The sequence below is a fragment of the Delphinapterus leucas genome, chromosome 7, assembly GCF_059928025.1.
Source record: "Delphinapterus leucas isolate spDelLeu-1000000601 "Yukka" chromosome 7, BTC_Dleu_Yukka2, whole genome shotgun sequence".
In the NCBI taxonomy this organism is placed as follows: Eukaryota; Metazoa; Chordata; class Mammalia; order Artiodactyla; family Monodontidae; genus Delphinapterus; species Delphinapterus leucas.
Window position 1 is genome coordinate 25892366 of NC_143135.1, and position 23303 is coordinate 25915668.

The window sequence follows — 23303 nt, forward strand, 5'->3', positions numbered from 1 at the left end:
GGGTCAATATGCTGGAGTCCCATTACCCGTGATGAAGGATTACACTCCACTTAAGAGTGGATACCATGTTAAATCTCTATATAAACGGTTTTCTTCCGACCCATCAATAAACATTGCTTTGAGAGAGAGATTACCAAATGCACTGATGGGTCTTAATTGTCCAGAACAATGACTAAGCGCCACTTGGTCAAGATTTTCTTGACTTAGCAGCTGTCCAGAAAGTGACAAATTTATAATTTGAGAGCAGTTTCATTTTTCTGCCTGAATCACACAATAATTTGTGGGAATTAGCTACCTGATAAGATAAGGGGTGAGGCTGGGGAGATGTGGAGGGGAGGGGAGAGGGCATTCAGTTCCCCTCAGTGTTCCAGGGAGGGCTGTGGAATTTTCGGCGCAGCCCTGGACACACTGCAGGGACCATTAAAGGATTAACGGGCCCTGATGGGGCGGCTGTGCAGCGGTGATGTTAGTAAATCACGGGAGGCCGGGTCATTATCCTGGGAATTCATTCAAGTTGTATCCGCAGAGACACCAGCTATCATCCGGAGTCTTCAAGGAGAACACCAAAACCCGAAGCTGAACTCCGGGGCTCGAAGAGCTGAGACTTCCAGGTCACAGGCAAAGGGACTGCTTTCTCTTTTTGGCATAAACCCTCTCCAAAATCTTAAATCCCGCCTTCATTATCAGCACATTTTTCTGGGGGCAATCCATTGCAAGTTTACTTCTCTCCACCAAAATTGTATCAACTTTGCATTTATTTCCTTCAGAAAAAATGTTTCTTTTCTGAAACAGTGTATCGGACAAAAGGAAGTTTTCTTCCGTGGCATTTGTCAACAGCAGAGGCTTAGGTTGTTGCCTTTCCTCTTTCTTTGTATGTGGTTTTTCTTTTCATCAGGGGGAGGTGGGAGGAGGTGTCTTATTTCACTTAAACATGGAACTATTAAAAAAAAAACAACCCTAATTCATCTGGCGTTATGGAATATGGAGGTTCTTGACAAAGGCAATGAGTGGAAATAAAAAATGTATTTGAATTGCTTGTGTTTCACTCCCCAGATGCCCAGCAAAACGGCAGCAAATCTTTTCCCCTGACCCTTTTCAGGACATTTATTAATTATGCTGCCGAGTGAGACTCTGTTTGAGGAATCTGTCTCTGTGTCCTCATGGACTGATCTGAAAGACCAATTTTGCAGAAAGAGAGGATTTTGTGTTGCTGGTTTAAGGGCCCTAACGCGCCACTGCTGAAGGGGTGTTAACAGATGAGGTGGAAGCATTCTGCTCGATTCAATCAAGTAAACTGCTACCAAGCAAAGGTCCTGAGGGCGTCAGGCCTGGGGTGGGTGGCCTGACAAATGAACTGAGGAACAAGCCCACTGGGAGCGGGAGACAAGTGTGTGGTTAAGAGTCCCATAGCTTGGATGAAGTCCTGACGCCGCCACTTTTAGTCTGTGACTATGGACAAGTCATCTGATGTCTCTGAGCCTCAGTCTCTTCATTAGTAAAGTGAGTAATGGTACTTTCTATTTAGGATAGTTTTGAGAATCAGGAGAGGTGATATTCATGAAGTGTCTGATACAGAGTAAGAACCATGTAGCTAGCTATTATTATCCTTGTCTGGGGGGCAAAGTATTGCTTCCTTTGCTGTGTCCAGGAAAAACACAGATCATGCCCAGGGATGCTTTCTGGTTCAGTGCTGGGCTGTGCTTTGTTTGTGGTGACTTGCCTAATTTCACCTAGTGGAGGGGAAAGAACATTGGACTTGGGGTCAGAAAACTTGGTTTCAAGTGCCTTCTCTTCCACTAATGAGATGAGCGCACTTGGTGAAAATTCCTTAGTCTCTCCAAGCCTCAGTTTCCTAATTTGTCAAGTGGGGACACTCATCTGGTGCTCACTGATATACTGTGAGGTTCAAATTAGATAACTAATTCATGGGGCTGTACTGTGTAGGCTGGAAAGCACTCTAGGGATGGAAGATGGGGGCAGTCATGAATGAGCTATTGGATAATAGTCCCGCTACACTCCGATGGCCTTGGTCTCAAGGAGGGACAGGGGATGGAAGATAGGAGGGGTCAGAATGATCTTAACTCCATAAATGCTTTCACTTTCTGGATGTGGGACAGAAGTGTCACCCTCGCCCGAGATGCCAGGTAGATCTTTGCAAGACCCAGGCCCTGTCTTGCAGCAGCTCTGCTATATCACTAAAATCACATTGATAATAGCTAACTTAATCACCTCATTCTCCTGCCTCCCCTGGAAGAGCCATTCTGAAGTGTGGCGATTAACCCTGTCCAGCTTAAGCTCAAGAGGCCTGGGCATGTGCACAGCAGATGGAGTGGCTCAAGTAAAGGTAACTGGCGTCCATTCCCGAAGGCCAGGGGAAACAGAGCAGAAGCTGACCCACGAACCTGCTCTCAGCAACTCGTGGTTTCACTGTGGGAGGAAAGCAGCAAAGACAGACCAGGACTTGATTCAGAGGAGGGCCTGGTCTCTCTTCTTTGCACGGCTGAGCTCCCTTTTATATACCGTGTGATATGCTAAGCTGAATGGTTTTGTAAAAACCCACGCTCAGAGCAATAAATGTTCCTGAATGCAAAGTGCCTTTTTTAGTACTTTTTTCTTTGTTTGGCCGCAGTATGTGGGATCTTATTTCCCCGACAAGGGATCGACCCTCACCCCTTGCATTGAAAGCACAGAGCCTTAACCACTGGACCACCAAAGTCCCCTTAATACTTTTTTTTTTTTGTGGTATGCGGGCCTCTCACTGCTGCGGCCTCCCCCACGGCGGAGCACAGGCTCCGGACGCGCAGGCTCAGCGGCCATGGCTCACGGGCCCAGCCACTCCGCGGCATGTGGGATGTGGGATCTTCCCAGACCGGGGCATGAACCGGTGTCCCCTGCATCGGCAGGCGGACTCTCAACCACTGTGCCACCAGGGAAGCCCCCCTTAATACTTTTATCTGTTCTACTCACCACCTTAGCAGGGAGCAGCTCTGGGTCAGATGGGAGGGAGGTCATGATTTTAAACATGAGATACCCAATTTCTCTGCATCATCAAATACCCCCTAGATGTAAGCCTTCCCTGCGAATTGTGCCCAGGTTTGGACCTGTGGAAGCTGGGTTCATCGCTCCCTTGCCTGTGTCAGCTCTGCTTCTTTCTGATGAGAACTCATCGTGGGCTATTACTGGCATCAGTCTCTAAGAACAGAGATCTTTGATCAAAATGCTTTGTGTTGTAGACCTCTGCAACATAACCGAAAATCATCTGAGGAGACTTCTGCATGCTTAATTTACTCTTTCCTCAGTTTAAACAAATGCATTCAGAAATGTACTTCCAAGTTATTCCATGGCCTTCCAACTGAGCTCTTTTAAATCCAGCAACCTTATATCTAAATTGCCCTGAGAGAGACCTTCCACATGACCTTGTATTCAGCCCCTTCTATTCTGGTCCACACCACAGTCTCCAGTAAGTATTGGTTCTCAGTCAAGATCCGTTGCCCTGGGCTTCCCTGGTGGCGCAGTGGTTGAGAGTCTGCCTGCCGATGCAGGGGACACGGGTTCGTGCCCTGGTCCAGGAAGATCCCACATGCCGCGGAGCGGCTGGGCCCGTGAGCCATGGCTGCTGAGCCTGCGCGTCCGGAGCCTGTGCTCCGCAACGGGAGAGGCCGCAACAGGGAGAGGCCCGCGTACTGCAAAAAAAAAAAAAAAGATCAGTTGCCCAGAAATGGTAAGTGTGCACTGTCTGATTCAGTCATGGGCATGATTCCTATTTTTGGAGGCTAAATTTTCAAGAAAATTACTATTACAAAAGTAATGTTTGCTATCTGAAATAATTCAAAATGAAGTGTATAGAATAAACGGTAAAAGTAATCCTTTCCCTTGATCCCACTCGCCTCAGGTATGGAATGTTCATATATATATATAACATTTAAGAGAAAAACGGGATCATGCTGTATATACTGTCTGCAATTTATTTATTTTTTCATTAAAAAATATCTTGGATATCTTTCCATGAGTGTAAATTTTAGAGCAGGAAACAGGGGCCCGTGGATCCCCAGGGGAATCCACGAATGGACTTTAGGAGTTCACGCACCCTGAAATTTTATGTGAATGCACATGCATTTTCCACGGTTCACAGCATCTTACACGTCTCAGAGGGTTCAGTCACCCCCAAATCGTATGAACAAAAACACCCCAACCCCATATTCAAGGCTTTTTTGGTACTGGCTGCTCTAAAATCACAGTTAAAACTTTTAGACATCATTGTTGAATTGCCATGGTGATATATTAGTCTAATGATGACTTTTATGAAATTGCTTTTAAATGCTAAGTATCTTCAAGCACAGAAACTCACTCTAACTCAGTAACTTGCTCTGTAGACCACATTGTACCTCTCTTTGCTCTGTAAATTTTGCAGCAGCCTTGGGCCAAAAGCAATAAAATCTGACCTGGACAAATCTGTGTAGTAACAACTGTGCTATTAATGGGGTCTCTGTGCTGGGAGGCTGCGTGATGTTCCATCCAAACAAAATGGAAAGTGAAAGGCGAGTGAAAGATGGTCCTTAAGTCAGGTAACCATTTCAGAAAAGAAATGGTGAAAGAACTTGAAGTCTAGGTTGCAAATCACTTTCTTATTCTTTGTTTTCTCCAAAGGTAGCACAGGTTAATGCTTGTTAAAAATTCTCCTAGCAACTCTCCAACCCTGCTTCATCACAGCTGGAAATTATCTCGTTAATTTATGCTTCCTTGTGTATTATTTGTCTCCACTGGCACCTCCCCAGAATGTGATCTGTCTTGGTAGTTTCTGTTTCCTCAGTTGCCTAGGAAGGTGCCTGGCAAACAGAACTTAATCAAAGTCAGTTGAATGAATGAATAAATCAGTGAATGAATGCTGCCCTGCTACAATCAATGAGAACTGAACGCCTGGAAAGCGAGGTTGGAGTCGTTCACCCTTCCTAATTGTCAAGACACAGGCCCACGTTCCCAAAGGAATAATGAAGAGAAAGATGCCCGTTTGCAAGTCACGACTCAGGCCTGCAGCAGCTCAGCCCTCAGCAAGCCATCAACTCCAGCTTTGAGGGGGTACGAAGGACAAACGTCTTTTCCATTCCCTGGCTATGGAATGGGAGAATGCTGCTTTTTAATTTTTAACCTCGTCTTCTTTCTAAGATGACACAATGCACCAGCGTGTACCATGCAATGATTTCTCCCTCCGACACAAGTGGAAGGGGCTGAGTGGAGATGCGAAGCAGCTGCTTTGCTTTTCACCGGCACCCTGACCCTGTTCAGACCCAAAACAGTCAGCAGCCTGTCCTCTGGGCCTGCCGGGCAGCCCAAAGCCAGGTAAGGAGCCAAGGCTCCCGGGGGGAGAAGTGGCTGCCGCCCGCCCTCCACCACCCCCTCACTAGCACAGCCATGTCGTTTCTTGGACTCATAAATCCCAAGCCAGTATTTGATCCCACAAGGCAAGATTGCAGTTATCTGGGTGGATGGGCCTGTCATGGGGCCTGTAGACAAACCGCAGCCAGGCTGGGCCGCGCTGGATCATTAGTCACCAGGACAGAAGTTCTGCACCGGGTCAACCCCAGGGCCAGTCCAGCTCTGGCCTCGGACGGGGCCCCCAGAGGACAGCTCATTATTGTTCTCAGGAACTCAAAGTCAAGCCTTCCTGTTCTTTGGGAGGTGAGGGGGGAGGCAGGTGAGTAAATAAATCTCTCACATCTGTTGGCAGTGCTTTTCAAACGCTAGCGTGCATAGGAATTACCCCAGAGAGTGTGTTATAAATGTAGATTAGCTGACTCCATCTCCAGAGATTCTGATTCAGTGGGTCTTCTTCTAAGATGACCCTTAAAATCTGCCATCACCACCTCAAGGCTGTCTGTGCTGCATCCCAAACACTGGTTTCATGTTGTCTAGGCATTGCTCCCCTCCCTCCACCCACAACCCCCAGCCCTGTGTGGGAGGCTGCAGAACAGTGAGAAGGGAGGGCTCTCTGGATTTCTGGCCCAGTGCAGTCCACGCCTCCTGTGTTAGCTCACCTGCGCTGTGTGGGACTGGGACCAAGGAGCAAAGAAGGCCAAGCCCGGAGCCGCCTGGGCCTGACACTGGGAAGCAGGTCAGCTTCTCAAACGATAACATTATGGACAATAATAACATTGGTTACCATTAACTGAGCACTTCTACATGCCAGGTACTGTGCCGAGCAGTTTCTGTGCGTTATCTCATAAGGCAACAACCCTACGTGAGAGGTGCCACGGTTCTGCCCATTTATCAGATGAGGTACTTTCCAACCTCAGCTCTATGACTACGGAGGCTGTTCTAAACCCTGTCTCTCCAGGTATGGGCCAAGGACCAGCAGCAATGGTATTTGCGATGGCTTTTAAAATATGTCCCCAGAGTCTTGAGTCTCTGCCTGACAAGGGGTGGAGCTTAATTTCTCTCACCTTCAGTGTGGGCTGGAGTTAATGACTCACTTCTGATGAATAGAATACGCAGGAGTGATGGTTTATCACTTCTGGGATTGTGTGTAAGGAGACTGTGGCTTCCGTCTTCAGGGAAGCCATGCCACGAGCTGCCCTATGGAGAGGTCACGTGGTGAGGATCTGAAGGCTCCTGCCATCAGGGACTGACGTGCCTGAGCCTGGAAGCGGAGGATCCAGTCCCTTCAGAGACTGCAGCCTGCTGCCATTTCACAAGCTGGCTCTTCACTTCTTAAGAAAGCCCAAGCCACAGTCATCCAGCTAAGCTGCTCCCAGATTCCTGACCCTCAGAAACTGTGTGGGATAACAAGTACTTGTTGTTTCATACTGCTCAGTTTCGGGGTAATTTGTTATGCAGCCATAGGTAACTAACATAGTATTGTCTGGGAGCCTTTGAGAAATGCAGACCTCAAGCCTCACCCCAGAGGGGCTGCATCAGAAGCACAGTGTAGCGAGACCCCAGCCCAGATGATTCACACGCACCTGAAGTTTGAGAAGCACTGTTTTAAGCCACTCCATTCACAGTCAAGAATAGAGAGATGAATACATATCTATCTCCCAAGGAAAGTCTTTTAATCTAGCTCATCTTGTGTCTTTCCTCTTTTGCCCTTTTTCACTCCAGTAAGGAAAGCCAGCATCCTCTGCCCATCGCCCCACCCAGGCAGCCAAGTCCCTTGCTCTGCTGAGCATCCTTTCCCTCTGCCCCAGACCCGGCATGTGACAAGTGCCTCCTTGCACGAAAATCTCAGTAAGGGTTGATGGGAAACCGCTCAAGGGAGTACTTTAGATGGGAACCCCGGGAGAATCATGGAGGCCAGATAACACACGAATTGGGAAAAGTACCCGAGGGATGTGATGCCATAACATAAAAGTGTGAGTTTGATTCATTTCCTTGACACGGGGCCAGCTCGCCTCTAGGGGTCTCCTACCTTTGGGGAGTTTTTAGTGACTTCAGAGGCCAAGTCAACATATTGGAGAGGGAGTAGGAAGGGGGTGGAAGGGGGTGTTTTGATTTCAAGTTATGAACAGAGGGTCACTGAGAGAACCCGTATTTGGGTGGTTGTTTCTTTCCTGTGTCTGTTGACAATGTGTGCCTGCTCTGGCCGTTGGGCACAGAGACTTCCTGGGGGCCTGAAGGCCAACTCAGGCCTTCAGACTGGGGAGGCAGCCTCCAAACTGGGTTGGGTGTCCCTCCTCTGTGCTTTGATAGCACCCTGGGCTGTCCTCCCTTATGCTGTTTATCCTCTGTAATTGCTGACTTACTTCTCTTCCCTCCCACACTGGAAGCTCTGGGAGGGGCCGTGTCTCAGCCATTGTTCCATTTATCAGAGTGTCTGGCACACAGTAAGTGCTCAATATTTATTTGTTGAACAAATACATGAATGAAGATTCCCTGTGCCTAGAACAGTGCCTGGCCCTTGCTACGCATTCAGTAAAGGGTTATGGAATGAATGAGGGTGTGCTGATCAGTGTCTGGAGAGGTGAGAAAGTGGTGGAGCTCTTGAAGGAAGACCCCGGAAATCCTGGGAAGCCCCTGGAAAGCTGCAGCTGCTCTGCCTGGGTCCGTCCCTCTCACACTGGAGCCGACTGTAGGCTTAGCTAGAGCCCGGCTTTCATCATGCTTGTTGCTCCTCTCACTTCTCTTGACTTGATAAATAGAACTGAACTTTCTGGTCTGAAAGGTGCTGCCTTATTGATTCAAAAGCTGGCAACAGTGACCCCAGCACAGAAACATTTCCTGGGGATCAAATAACCGGCTCCTCTCAGCACTCATCAATCTGCAGCCTGGCTACACGTCCACTTACTCTAGGACTTACTACCTGAACCCTAACCCTAAGTCCCCCAGGCCAGGAGATGGCCTGAATAATTTACTATCATCTTGATTTCCCAGGGTTGTAATTTAGAAGGGCTTGCTGTCTGAGGCAAAACAAAGCAATACCTTGGTTCACTCAAGGTTCTGAGTGGTGCTGCTTTCATGGAATGAAAATAATAATCCCATATCAAAAATGCTTTTTACACAGATTTTCTTCTCTGGCTTGCATAAAAAGCTAGAGATAACCATTAATACCTCCAGTCCATAAATAAATAAATACGCTGACGGAAGTTGAACAGGTTGTCCTCTAGTGCAGGTACAATGCTACTGTAGATGATAATAATAAAATAGTAATGACGGTTATTTCTCTAGTGTTTGTCGTGCGTCACGCCCTGTGCTTAGTACTTTTTATAGATAATCTGATTAGACGGTCACACCAGTCTTATAGATGATGCGTGACTGTTACTCTCACCTGACACTTAGCAGTCACTGAAACTTAGACAAGTTAAATCACTTGCCCAGGATTGTGAAGCAAGTCTGGTTCTCCTAGCTGCTACTCTGTAAACGCCATTAGGACAGGGACCACATCTACCTAACCCTCTACTGAGCCCTCATGGCCAGCACAGAGCTAGCAGGCAGTAGGGAGGAAGTGCCTAGTTCTTCTGTTTCCAAATCTGACGTTCTTTCTGATTTTCTGTTCCGTCTCAACCATGAAGAAGGCAGGTCAGTGCCATGTGTCAGGAGGCCAGTCGGGCCCATTTCGTATCCGTTGCCAAGGCTTTTTATACTCTGAGCCTCAGCTAGCTCACCGTCAGAATGGTCCTGGTTACGGCCGCCGTGTATCGAGCAGACTGCACGTGCAGCAGTGTTTCAGGCGCTCTGTGGGCCTTGACTGGGTTCCCCACACCACCCTGCAAGGGAGGCATTACTACTTCTGAGACAGGTCAGCTGGATTCAGAAAGTCGAAATAAGTGGCTAAGGTCATGTAGTACCTAAGTGGCAAACCTGAGATGGAAGCCACATGAATGTCAAAAGCAGACTCCACAGTGTCATCTCTCTCTCTCTCTAAAACAGCTCTATTGTGATACAAGAAACCACGTAATTTGCCTATTTGACCTTTAAAATCCACTGGTCTTTAGTATAGTCACAGAGTTGTGCAACAGTCATCACAATCAATTTTAGAACATTTTCACTACCCCCCAAAAGAAACCCCTTACCCATTGGCTACTTCCTACGCCAATCCCTAAGGCTCTCTCAGCCTTAGGCAATCACCAATCTACTTTCTGTCTCTATAGATTTGCCTATTCTGGACATTTTGTATGAATGGAATCATATAATATATGGTCCATTGTGACTGACTTCTTTCAGTTAGTCTAACGTTGTCAAGGTTCATCTAGGGTGTAGCAATATCAGTACTTCACTCCTTCTTATTGTCCCATAATATTCCATTGTATGGATATACCATATTTTACTTATCCATTCGTCAGTTGGTGGACATGTGGATTGTTTCTGATGTTACGTCTCTTACCCACCCTATTTGCCTCCCAGGGATGTTCTGAAGACCAAATAAAAATTAGGAAAGCATTTTCTATTCTAAAGTGCTGTACAAGTAGGAGACACCAGTTCTGATTGAGCTGATGGAAACAAATGAGGGCAAGTTGGTTTATGTTTATTTGTTTCCAACGAAGCACAGCATATCCTGCAGCAGTAGTTGGAAATTTAGTGAAGGACTGAGAACTGTTTGTGTTCTTATCTCTGCTAGTGCCTCTTCAGCATGCCATTCTGTGATAATAGTTTCTATCTTGACTTTTATTTTTTGCTATAAAACAAATGATAGCAAGTGACTCTTTAAGGGAATGTTTTTTATTTGGAGTGATTCAAAAGTCTGGCATTTCACTTTTTATGGAAAACAGATCTATCTTCTGTCACTAAACTAGGGAATTGTTGACTGGAAATAATCTTACTAAACCAATTAAAAAAACTATTCGTGGATCTCGCTCATCAGTGGCTCAGCAATTCATATATCTTTCAGATATCAGAAGGGGCTAATCACGTGTGTGTTACTAAGGAATCCACTGTGTATATTTTGTAAACACACTTAGATGAACCCAAGAAGAAAACCAGGACAGTTAGGAAACTTGCATCCTCTTTTCTTCCTTATCCTGCGGTGAAATGAAACAGAAGTGGGAGATTACGTTCTTTTCCTCATCTTCATTGAGCAAACAAGGAATTGTTTCAACTAAGTCCTATAAAGATGGCATATGCCCACAAATATCCCTCGTATATAACACACTTTCGGCTTAGGTCTTTCTGCAGCCAGTCTGAAGGCAGTGTAAAAATGTCCCTGTAAAATCCTTCCTGTTTTCAGCTAGAGGCTGCTTCTACTATTTTCAAAGGGGCCTCTACACAATTCAACAGATTTATTGAGTGCTGACTGTGTCTGGCAAAGGACGTGGAGACAGACATATAGAGAGGTACCAGCCGGAGCATGAGAAAGGTGATCACCAAGACAGGAAGGAAGGACTAGAGTGGGGTGGAGGTGGGCGGGGGAGAGAGAGAGTGGGAGAGAGGCTGTATTGGGATAGCAAGTAGAAGGGCCGAGATGAGATAGGCACGAAATACTAACAGCTACTATTTTTGCTTATACATGTACTGTTTGCTAGATACTATGCCAAACACTTTACACATATTTCTTCATCCAACCAGCACAATTGAATAATGGTAACCACCACCAGAAGTGGAACCACAAGTAGGTATCATTATGAACCCCCCTTTTAAGATGGGGACTTACTTGTCCAAGTCATACCCTTAGTGAGTGATGGAATTCAGGCCAAGTTCCTAACCACTGCTCGAAACCACCTCTCAGTCAAACAGAAACCAGCCTACTCAGGATGCTCCATATAAGAGAATACTTTTTTTTTTAAAGGAAAATGAAGTGTAATTTTCTCACTGCAAATTAGGCAATTTAGCTCTGAAATCCAAGTGCTGAATATGAAAAGATCAGAGTTTAACACTTTCACCATTTGAGCATTCTTGGGCTGCATATGTTATTTTGGTGGCCCTGGGTAAGGCTGGGAAGAGGGTGACTTTTATCTGTGGTACTTTTAAACACCTCCCTTTCTCCAGTGTTCAGGGCTGCTAGCCTTTTCTCTACCACCTTTCAAATGACCTTGTGGTTGCCCATTACACCCAAGCTGTCCTGTGTCCCAGATCCGATATTTGTTTCCTGAGGTTATAGAGGCAGTAGGATCTAGAGCTGGAAAAGACTGAAAGACATTATCTGCTCTAACCCTCCCATTTTGCACATGAGGAAAACTGAGGCCCAGAGAAGTGAATCACCCCAACTCACAGCTGGATAATAGGTCTTTGATGAATTGTTCCTTCTTATGTATAACTGTTGCTGCTTTTTGGAGAAACATGAAAGGAGCCCACAGAATTCCCTAATGTCTGAGATCAAGACCACTGGCGGTTCTCAAGATGATTTAGGTGATGTTCAACAGCATTTCACTTCCTGTCAATCCTTCTGGTTCAGGTCAAGGAGATAATTTCCATTTGGCCCTGTGTTTAACACCTAACACTTGGTTACCTCTAAAACAAAGAAAGAACAAAGCTCAGGCTCAGAGTCTCTGACAGGCAACTAGCCAGCAAGAGTCTAATAACCTTGTTTTGTTTTCATTGTACTTATTACTATGCCACTATTTATGGCAAATGATACTGACTTTCTCCTTACAGTACTGATACAACATTTCTCCTAAAATGTATCTATTTATGTTTTTAAAAATTGCTAAACTCTTTTAAAAAAGATTTATTTATTATTTATTAATAATAAATTTACTATTAATAAATTAAAAATAATTTATTTTTATTATTTATTTTTGGCTGCTTTGGGTCTTAGTTGCTGGCACAGGGGGGTCTTTGTTGAGGCATGCGGGATCTTTTGTCGCAGTGTGAGGGCTTCTCTCTAGTTGTGGCACACAGGCTCCAGGACACGTGGGCTCTGTAGTTTGTGGCACGCAGGCTCTCTAGTTGAGGCACGTGAGCTAGTAGTTGTGGCGTGCGGGCTTAGTTGCCCCGTGGCATGTGGGATCTTAGTTCCCTGACCAGGGATTGAACCTGCGTCCCCTGCATTGTTAAGGCGGATTCTTTACCACTGGACCACCAGGGAAGTCCCCAAAATTGCTAAACTCTTAAGCAAATAATATTTCAGATGGTTCACAAATACGATAAAAATCTTCATAATGGTAAGCAAATGACTTAAAAGCAGGAGACATTGCTGTAAACCATTTGAGTGGCAAAGAGTCATGATTTGGGCCCCTATACAGGCCCTTGAGGCAGGCATATCTCAGATCACACTGCCTAGCTCCTTGCCTATTACGAGAAGGGTCATCTTTGTGTGAGGATTAGGGATAAATTCATGTTGACAAATCACTTAGCCTCATCCATTGCCCGCCCCAGGATCCTAACATTCCCATGGTCTGGCTTCTCCCTGGTGTGCCCATTTGTTCCTCTTCCCCCTCGCTACCCACTTTTCCCTCTAATCCTGCAATGACCTTAAAGTTCCCCTCTCTTCTCACTGTAGACTCAGACACTAGAGATGCCAGATACCACAAAGGAATTACTTCACACGGAAGAATGGTGAGTCACTGTGGCCTCCCGGACCAGACTTCAGTGAATGAAAGAATGCTGTGTGGGGCAGTGAACGATGCTGGTCTGGGGGCTCCTCACCCTGCCTCTCGGGAACTTGGTGGGCCTCCATCTCTAGGCCTCAGTTTCCTCAGCTCTACAACAACTGCCCCGCTAACCCGGAGGACCCTGGGAGTTCAAATGGTTCTGTCCTTCATTGATCTCACCTCTTGGCTCACAGGGAAGGTGGGATAAAGAAAGGAGGAGAGAGGAAACGGTGAGGGAACAGGGGCTTTCCTGATCTGTGAAATGGGAGAGAGACGTGTAGCCAGTTAGAGGCCCAAACTCATAGGGTTGTTATGAGGATTAATTAATTAAGACAATGTCGGACTTTCCTGTGGGTCCAGTGGTTAAGGCTCTGAGCTTCCAATGCAGGGGATGCGAGTTCTATCCCTGGTTGGGGAACTAAGATCCCACAAGCTGCGTGGCATGGCCAAAGAGAAAAGTAAATAAATAAACAGATTGTCTTAAAAAGAATAAAAGCTCAAATTAAAAAAAAAAAAAAGACAATGTCTAAAAATGTCATACCACAATGCCCAGCACACAGTAGGTGCTCAAACATGATGGCTAGTCTCATTGTCGTGGGACTGCTGAAGAGGTGAGCCACCTTCTAGACACAGTGGAGGATGCTGAGAGGTAGCAGGCTTCACCCAGTGTCCTTGAGTGGTGGAGTCATCCCTCAACCTGGACCGGCCTCTGTAGAGTCTAGATGGAGAATGGGCCCATCCCCTTCCCCTGGCTCTGACCAGGGACAGAGGGCACAGGCAGAAAATTAACACCAGGAAGAGAGTTAGGGGATTGGAGGCCCCTGTTTAGAGAAAAAAAAAAAAAAAAGACAAGAAACTAGGCAAAGGTCAGGAAATCAATTTTTCTTTTCTCCTTACAGATCTATAAGTTTAGAGGCTTGTAAAGGTCAGTGTTGTTTTTTCAAAGTACCTCCAGGATTTACATCCTGAGTAACACTTGGTTTCCTCCATGGTAAACATGAAGATCCAATTAGTTTTCCCTATAATTCAAAGAGATCCGAGAAACAGGGACCTTTCCGGTTGGAGTCAGTTTGGCTATAAAGTTTCTTGCTACATTATTCTGAGGATGAACTTTAATCCATATCTTATCTCCTGTTTGAAAATGAACATCCCTTTTCTTCTTATCATAATGTTTCTGCTTTCTTTTTCACTTTTTCCCCCCTTTCCTTAGGAGCCTTGGCCATATTCCTTTTTGGCAATTAGAGTGGATTCTTCATACTTAGTTATGTGCTGCACTCAGTTACCTTAAGAATTTTTCTCCCTGACTTGACTCCAGAAGGCATTTTAAGGTCCTGTCAAAGCAGAATGTTGCTGGAACCTGAGCTTTCTGGGCCCCGATTCTAAGTCTTTTACAGTGACATGAAATGGTGATCACTGAATATTTCTCTTTTTTATGGCATCCTTGGTCAGGGATGAAATCACCGATGCAGCCGTTCCATGAACCCTGTTTACAAAGGCTGCTTCTCAGTCTCTAGGTTTCTCCCTTTGCCTCTGGGTTTACTAATCCATCCTGGTCTGTCCCAGGGGACTGCAGGGTGAGGTGGGCAATTGCCAAGTACAAACACTGCCCCCCTCCCCAGGGTGGGCTTTCTTCTCATGCTGTGCTGGTGTGCTGCCATGAACAGGGCTAGTTCTGGATTCCTGGGGTAAGAGGATGGGGGTGTTCTTCACCTCCTTTCATGGAGGGTGAGAATCAGTGCTCCAGGCCCTTCTGAAAGGCAGGACCGAGCTTTAAGTAAGAGAGTCTGTGCATGAGCTAAGAAGTTGTGCAGTTGGAAATCTGCAGGAATATTATTTTGTTCTCTTTTGACAAAAGAAGAGGTGTGAGCTCTTCAGCGACAAGAGAGTGTCTTGTACAGAGATCATTTGGAAGATTTGGCAGGAGACACTGGTCCTCTCTAGCACAATCCCCAGTTGACTGAGGATCCTGATAATCATAATAACTAGCATCTACTGAGTGTTCACTATGAACAGGCCCCATTAGAGGCACGTTACATGTATTATCTCATTTAATCTTAGCGCCTCCCTACAAGGCAGATACTATCATGGTCTCCGTTTTACATACACAGAAACCAAGGCACAAGCAGTTTAAGTAACTTGTTCAAAGCCCAACAGAGTTAAGTGGCAGAGCACATTCCATGTGGCAGTTCAATACATCGTTTTTTTTCTCTATCTTTGATGAGAGAAGAAAAGGATGATGGATGACCACGCACCTACCCAATATGGTTCGTTTATGAAGAGGTGTTTTCACTTTTGCCTCTTAAAAGATTGCCATTTGGCTTTCCTCTTTGCCTGTCGCCTAACAGTCTAGATAGGAAGTATATCAAATCAGAATGCATCCTGAAGTTGCAAAGAACAGAGAATCCAACTCAAACTGACTTTAATAAAGGAGATTTTTTGCCCTCACGTAATGGCAAGTCCAAAACTACAGTGATCCAACACCTCGGTAACGTTAGCATAGGCTTAGTTTCTTTCTGTCTTTCTGTACTGCCTTCTGAGGCATGTACTTCTTCCAAAGGCTAATTTACTTCATGGTGGCAAAATAGCATTCTTGGCTTCATATGTGAGCAGCTGAGAAGGTAAGAGAGCACTTCTTTTCCGGCATTCCAAGCAAGAATCCAAAGATTCACTCTGGTTGGACAACTTAAGTTGTAGCTAACCCTTGAATGGAATCCTCCATTCAGTTCCAGGGGAGTGGAATTTATTGGCTGACTTAAGCCAACCAAGGATCACCCCTATAAACAAGGGAAGAATCTGCTTCCACTGGCTACATGGGATATAGAGAGAGGTTGGATACCCAGATAAAATCTGGGTACAGTCAAGAAGGGGAGAGCATATCAACAGAATGAGCACTGGGTAAATAATTCGTATGTTTGAATCATTTAAAGATAAAGCATGCTTTTGGCTGAAAGTGATAGAATGCCCAATGGCTGAAACGTAGGAGATGATTAATCTCACTTTGCATGAAATGTGGAAGCAGGCCATTCCAGTGGGTGTAGTGGCTCAGTGATATTCCCAGGGACTTGGGCTTTTTCTCAGTTTCATGCTCAGTGTTTCAGCAATGGTCACAAATGGCTGCTAGAGCTCCTGGCATTACCTTCTTAGCTGTGACCCAAACAGGAAGAAGCAGGAAGAACGCAAATAAAAAGGCTCTCTACCCCATGCATCTTGTCTTTCACTGAGGTAAGAAAACTCTCTCCCCCAAATATCCCAGCCATCTCTCTCTTCATTCCAACTGGCCTGACCTGGATCATATGGCCATCGCTAGCTGCACAGGAGGCTGGGAAAGTGAATACCTGCCATATTCAGTCTCTGTCATGGGAAGAGACTGGCAAGGAAAAAATGGATGGAGAATGGCCTTGGGTAATCATCTAGTAATGTCTTGTTTTGGTAATTTTGTGCAAATGAAGTGAAGGCCTGCCCTAAGATTTTACTAGCATCCATTACAGAGAATCTGTAAAATCTGGCTTAAGGTCTTTTCAGCAAAACTCAGACTCACAAGTAGTTAGCATTCATCCATACTATCTTCGAATACAAAGTTCAGTGTAGCATTAGGTATTCAAGTGTTGACATCAATGAGAGGTTTATCGGAAACACATTTAGGCATCAGCCTACTTTACATTGTCAGCAGTCAAGGAACACCTCACACCTAGTTAAAAATCAGACATCTGAAGTAGGCCTATAAAAATTGGAAATTCCAGGATAGACTGTTAATTAATCTGAAGTCTGCTTTTTCGAGATGGTGAAAACATTTCTCTACTAATTAACTGCCTAATCTTCAGGACTATAAGCTCAGTCTCAAAGTACATTACAAATATCCTATCACTCAGTAAATTGCAGCTATAGTATCAGCAAAATATTTTTGGCTTATTCGAGGACCGGCTCAACGAGGCCAAGAAAGTGACTCAACAGATTAGAGAAACGGGAGAGCGAAAGATGCTGAGGACAATCTGATTACACGCGTATACATCCATTATGTTTTCAGTTTCGAACTATTCCAACTGTGGACATTCTTTTTCCTCCTAACTTCCTTTGAAAAATGACATGAACAAATTTTTCACTGCAGTTGGAAGCAGATTCTGTTAGAAGAAAGAGGCCAATACCCGGGGAAACTGTGACAAATGAATCTGCTAGGAGGAAAGAAAAACTTAAAACATTCAGAGAGCTGAGGATCCAGGAGTAATTGCAGTTGGGCTGGGTAGGGCCAATGTAGACTTACATTTAGTACTGACTCACAACCAACATTTCATGGTGCTTTAGCATTTATGAGGCATTTTTACTTACGCTGCCAGTTGGCCCAGGCTCTCATAAATCTCCACCGGAGCATATTTGGTATGTACAATTATACTGGGATGTGATAGGTATTATTTTTGGCAACCCAGCAGGTTATTCCTCATCTTCCCTTTCTGGCAGCTGATTCAGGCCTGGCCAATCATAGTATCCATTCACCTGAACCCACGGAGGACCAATCAGGGTCTTCCCCTGGGATTTTGACGTACAGCCAATAGCGTTACCCACCCACCTCATCAGCACCCCATGCTGCAAAGCTGGAAAGTAAGACTGGAGCTGTAGGGGAGAATAATGGAGATGAAGAGAGCTGAGCAACTCTTTTGGACCCAGGATCAATCTTTGCCAGAAGCCAGACCCCTTGGGATGTCCTAGTTAGGTGAGCCCAAACATTCCATTTCTGGCTTAGCTAGTTTGGGCTGAGTGGCTGTCACTTTCATAGAAAGTCCTGATTGATGCCACCATTTAAACAATCTACAATCCAGCTTTGCACGTTCAGCTTGAACTGAGGCTCTTTGACACAGTCTCCCCGATGACTCTCCTCCTACCCTTCTTCTTTCCAGTAGCCACATCACTCACTGATTGTACCAGCTGGCACGGTGTCAAATGCAATCGTAATATTCCGTGATTTTTCAAATGTCTTTTTCGCTGTATTGTATGTAAAGTCTTATGGGAATGGATAATACAGTCCCCAGGTAATAAACAGGAGAAGTTCTGAGAGGAATTTTGGAAGTTGTTTGGTTAGAGCTTGAAATACATGTCTCCAGAGAAGTAATATAAGCAATGGTTAAATTCCCAGGCTAGCTCACAAAAGCCTATTTTATGAAAATGTGTGTACAATGGCAGAAAATCACAGAAGAAGTATGCAGAAAACTACTGCTTGGAAAAAAGTAAGTTTGATTTGAGGAAACCAGGAGGTAGAAACAGGCTTTTCTGGACTTTCTGGAGAAGCTTTAGAGTTGTGTTGTTCTTCTTTTTTGAAAATCAGTTTCGATTTTTACCAAACTTATATATTCACATGGTTTAAACAGTCAAACAGTTCTCCAAGATTTACCACAAAAAAACAGCAGTTTCCAAACCACTCCATGTCCTCAATTTTCTGTTTTATTTTGGAGGCAACTGCTTTTAAATCTTATAGTTGTTTATTTTGGTATTTAACACATATATCTAAGTCACTTCTTGAGTTTCCTTTTTCAGGCATTATCTGTTGATTTCCATTAAGGCATATAAGAATTCAGTTTCCGTCCTCACCTGCCCACCCTGGTACTCAACACTCACACCCTCATCTTCTTGATGCAGATCTAGCATAAACCTTTGGTTAGATCGATATTTAGTGTTCACATTATCACGACTAGGTAACATGCAATTCACTACTGAGTCACGTAGTACAAAAAAGTATGAAGATTACTTTCCCTTTGTATCACAACACTAAGTTTTCCTGGGATTAATAATTATCTTATTTTTTGTTTGCTTAAGTTGTTTTAAAATTTAAAAAAATTTTAATTAAAAAAATTTTAATTGAAGATTTAATTTTTTTTAAATTAAACATTTTTAATAAAAAAGTTTAAGATTAAAAAATTTTTAATTAAAAAATTTTTTTTTTTTTTGGCTGCGTTGGGTCTTCGTTGCTGTGTGTGAACTTTCTCTCGTTGCGGCAAGGGGGGCTACTCCTCGTTGCGGTGAGCGGGCTTCTCATTTCAGTGACTTCTTTTGTTGTGGAGCACAGGCTCTAGGCACACGGGCTTCAGTAGTTGTGGTGCACTGGCTCAGCAGTTGTGGTGAACGGGCTTAGTTGCTCTGCGGCATGTGGGATCTTCCCAGACCAGGGCTCAAACCCGTGTCCCCTGCATTGGCAGGTGGATTCTTAACCACTGCGCCTCCAGGGAAGTCCCTGCTAAGTTTTTATGTAATTATTAATTTAGCTTCAAATTCTCTCCCAGTTAGCTGTATATCTTCTCAGTAAGTTCAGAAAAATATCATGTCTTCTATCAATTTCATCTTTTTGGAAACTTCACTCCCTGCACCTTCTGAAGTGGTTGTTTCCTGAGCCTAATGCACAGCCGCTATCCCAGGATCTCCCTTCTTCATTACCCCGGGGGATTCCTTTGCCTTACTCTTGAGTCGGATTTCTTGCTTCCTGAATCTTAACTTTCCTCTTTCTTGCTTCACTCCCTCATTTGGGCGGCGTACTTTTTCCTATAGGAGCTTTTTCTTCCTTTTGGTAAACTTAACATAAAATTTACCATTTCAACCATTTTTAAGTGGCATTAACTATACTTACATTATTGTGCAACCATACCACTATCCATCTCCACTTCATCATCCCAGACTGAAACTCTGTACACATCAAACAACAACTCCTCATTCCTACCTCCCCACAGCCCCTGGTAACCAATGTTCTACTTTTTGTTTCTATGTATTAGACTATTCTAGGCACCTTATATAAGGGAAATTGTACAATAATTGTCTTTGAGAGTTATGAGAAGTATAATTTTTGAGAATATGCGTATCCAAAAATTATCTACTTTATCACTTAATAATAACTTGGCCAGGTATATAATTCTGAGTTGCATAAACTTTTCCCTTTTAATTTTGAAGGCACTGCTTCAGTATGATATACCAATTAGGATCATGGGCTCTGGAGCCAGTCTGCCTGTTTCAAATCCTAGCATTTATTACCTCTGTCATTTGGGCACGTTTGTCAGCTCCTTTGTACCTCAGATTTCTCACCTGTAAAATGAAGGTAATAATAGCACCTATTTCATAGGGTTGTTGTGAGGATGAATTGTAAAGCACTTAATACAGTACAATATAGTTAGAGTCTATCTGAACTATTAGCTACTATTGCCTTGCAACTTCTGCTGCTGTTGAGAAGTCTGAAGCTGTTTTGATTCTTGATGCTTTCTAGGTCACTCATTTCTTTATCTTTAGAAGTGGCTAAAATCTATTTGTACAAATATTCTGAAATTTTATAAGGATGTTCCCCCATGTAGGTTTATTTTCTGGGCACTCAAGAGGTCCTTTCAATCAGGAGACTCATGTCCTTCAATTCGGGGAAATCCTATTGATTAATTAACTTATTTATTTAATGACAGCCTCCCCTCTATCTTTTTCTGTCCTCTCTTCCTGGAACTCCTATCATTTAGTTGATCTGGCCTGTCCTTTATTTTCACCTATATCGTTTATCCCTAGTCATTGTTTTTCGTATAGTTAATGTCCAAGAGCTCTGCCTTGTTCTCATTTCCCTTTTTTTTTTTTAAACAGCTTGTTCTTGTTTCATGGGTGCGTATACTCTTTTATCTCTCTGAGAATTTTCATGAAAAAAAAAAAACGGGTTTTCTTTTCCATTAATAGCCTTGGTTTTTGCTGTCTGCTCTACCATCTCTTTAACATTAGAGTCTTTCTTCTAACAACAAGTAATTCTTGGTATCTGCCAAGTGGGGCAAAAAAAAAAAAGCTAATTGGAAGTTGTGCATGTGTGGATGGGGTTTGTCAGCTATGGACTTGGATCTGATCAGGAGCCTGTCAGGTCAGTATCTTTTCTCTTTTCTCTTTGGCGGGCCAAATTCACCAGAGAAGAATTCTGCAATCTCCTCTCTGGAAGACGTATGTCAGGCTTCCAGCCTGCTGGAGAAGAGGGCTTGGGCAGTATTTAAATTTTCATTTAATCCTCTTGTTTTTAATGCACGTAGCCTCTCCGGGAAATAAGCCTCCAGTGTTTTGCTGGGGTGGAGGACAGTCACCCAGCTGTAATGAGTTGGAGAGGGCATTGAATTGCTTCCTCAGTAGCCTTCCAACTACAGCTCTGTGTTCTGCGGTTTTCCAGCTGTGCAGTGCAAATTAGGATTCTTTTCAGTGTTCATTATCATCAGCTTAGGAGTCTGCTTTCTTGGGTCTTCTGTCAGTTACCACTAGATTTTTTTTTTTTTTAAACAAGAAGAGAGCAATTGTTCATGTTGCACTTTTCACTTTACTCATCAAGAACATCTCTCCAAGTCAATAAATATTCTCGAAACTATGTTAATAGTTGCCTTGTATTCCTTCATATAAATGTACCATCATTTATTTAACCCACTTTCTACTGCTGGATAAATTTGGGTTCTTTCCAAATTCTTTCTATTATAAGCAACTGTGTGTTGCACATTTTTGTTGCAAATGTTCTGTTTATGCCTTTAATTATTTCCTCAAATTCAATTCAGTGCTACTTCTGTCAGCACCGTCAATACTTCTGATGGCTCATTAGTCCCATGAGATGCTTTGTGAAATAGGTTCTGCAAACAAATACGTTTGGGACTGCTGAGATTCTGTGTGGGTCGGTAGTTTAAAAAGCTCCATAGGTGCCTTTGTTGTGCAGTTCAGTTTGGAAACCATCTTGATCACAGACTCTGCTTCTGTTTTATCCAAGAAAAGCTGTGCTGTTTGAGGCCTGAGTGAAGCAGTATTAGAAAAATTCGCAGGTGTCTTAGTCCCTTTGAGCTACTATAATAGAACTCCATAGACTGGGTGGCTTGTAAACAACAGAAATTTATTTCTCACAGTTCTGGGGACTGGGAAGTCCAAGATTAAGGCACAGGCAGATTTGGTGTCTTGTGAGAGCCCACTTCCTGGCTCATAGGCACCATCTACTAGCTGCGTCCTCACATAGAGGGATGGGTGCAGAAGCTTTCTGGGGCCTCTTTTACAAAGACACCAATCCCGCTGGCCTCTGTTTTCATGACCTATCATCTCCCAAAGGTCCTACCTCCAAATACCACCACACTGGGGATTAGGTCTCAACAAATGAATCTGGCAGGCAGTGCGGGGGGAGCGGGTAGGGGGCATAAAACATTCAGCCTCCTGTAGCATGGCAGGAATATGTGTGGCTCAGAATGACAAACAGGGGCTTCCCTGGTGGCACAGTGGTTAAGAATCTGCCTGCCAATGCACGGGACATGGGTTCAAGCCCTGGTCCAGGAAGATCCCACATGCCGTGGAGCAACTAAGCCTGTGTGCCACAACTACTGAGCCTGTGCTCTAAAGCCTACGAGCCACAACTACTGAGCCCGAGTGCCACAACTACTGAGCCCATGCGCCACAACTACTGAAGCCTGCGTGCCTAGAGCCTATGCTCCACAACAAGAGAAGCCACCGCAATGAGAAGCCCACGCACCGCAACGATGAGTAGCCCCCACTCGCCGCAACTAAAAGAAAGACAGCGTGCAACGACGAGGACCCAACGCAGCTAAAAATAAATTAAAAAAAAAAAGACAAACAGCCCAAACAGCCCTTTGTGCCTTAGCACAAGGCACAAAGTATAGCCCACCTACCTATCCTCAGGATGTGCTCAGAGCTCTATACAGCGGGAAGTAATGCTTTGGGCATAATTTCGTTTAAAAAAGTTCATGAAATAAGGCACAGTTTGTTTGGAAGTCAAACTTTATAGTCTACACTTGGAAAAAAAAACAGAAAAAAAGAATGTTTAATTACCGTTGAGAATTTTGAGAGAGGGCTCCAGATAGAAAAAGAAGCACCACTTCAGCAATGTCAAACAAAGGGCCAAGTCTAGTAATTCTCAAATTATAGTGAGCAGACACTTCACAAGGCAAGCTTGTTAAAAATGCAGATTTCTGGGCTCATCGCTCGTAATCTAACTCGTCATCTATAGTGTAGGCCCTAAATTCGGAACCTACAACATGGATTCCCCCAGGAATCTGCTGTAGGTGGTTCGTGGACCAAAATTTGAGAAACTGGCATTGGCAATATTTTGCCAGAAATAACTAGGGTTGCTTGAATCTGGAAACTTCTCTGGAGTTTCCTTGTTAGTTGTCACAGGATCTTGGGGTTAAGGCTGAGAACACTTTTTCCCATCAAACAGGGCACCAAGCCCAGAAGATGTGCTGGAGCGACCCACTTTGGAGTGGTTTTAACGGAGCCCAGTGTGTCAGGCAAACGTTTGCAATGGAAGGGCTTTCTAACCTTCTTGTCTGGCTGGCTGTCTATTTCCTGGGCTCACTTAAAATTCATGCAACCCCCTCAGAAAAC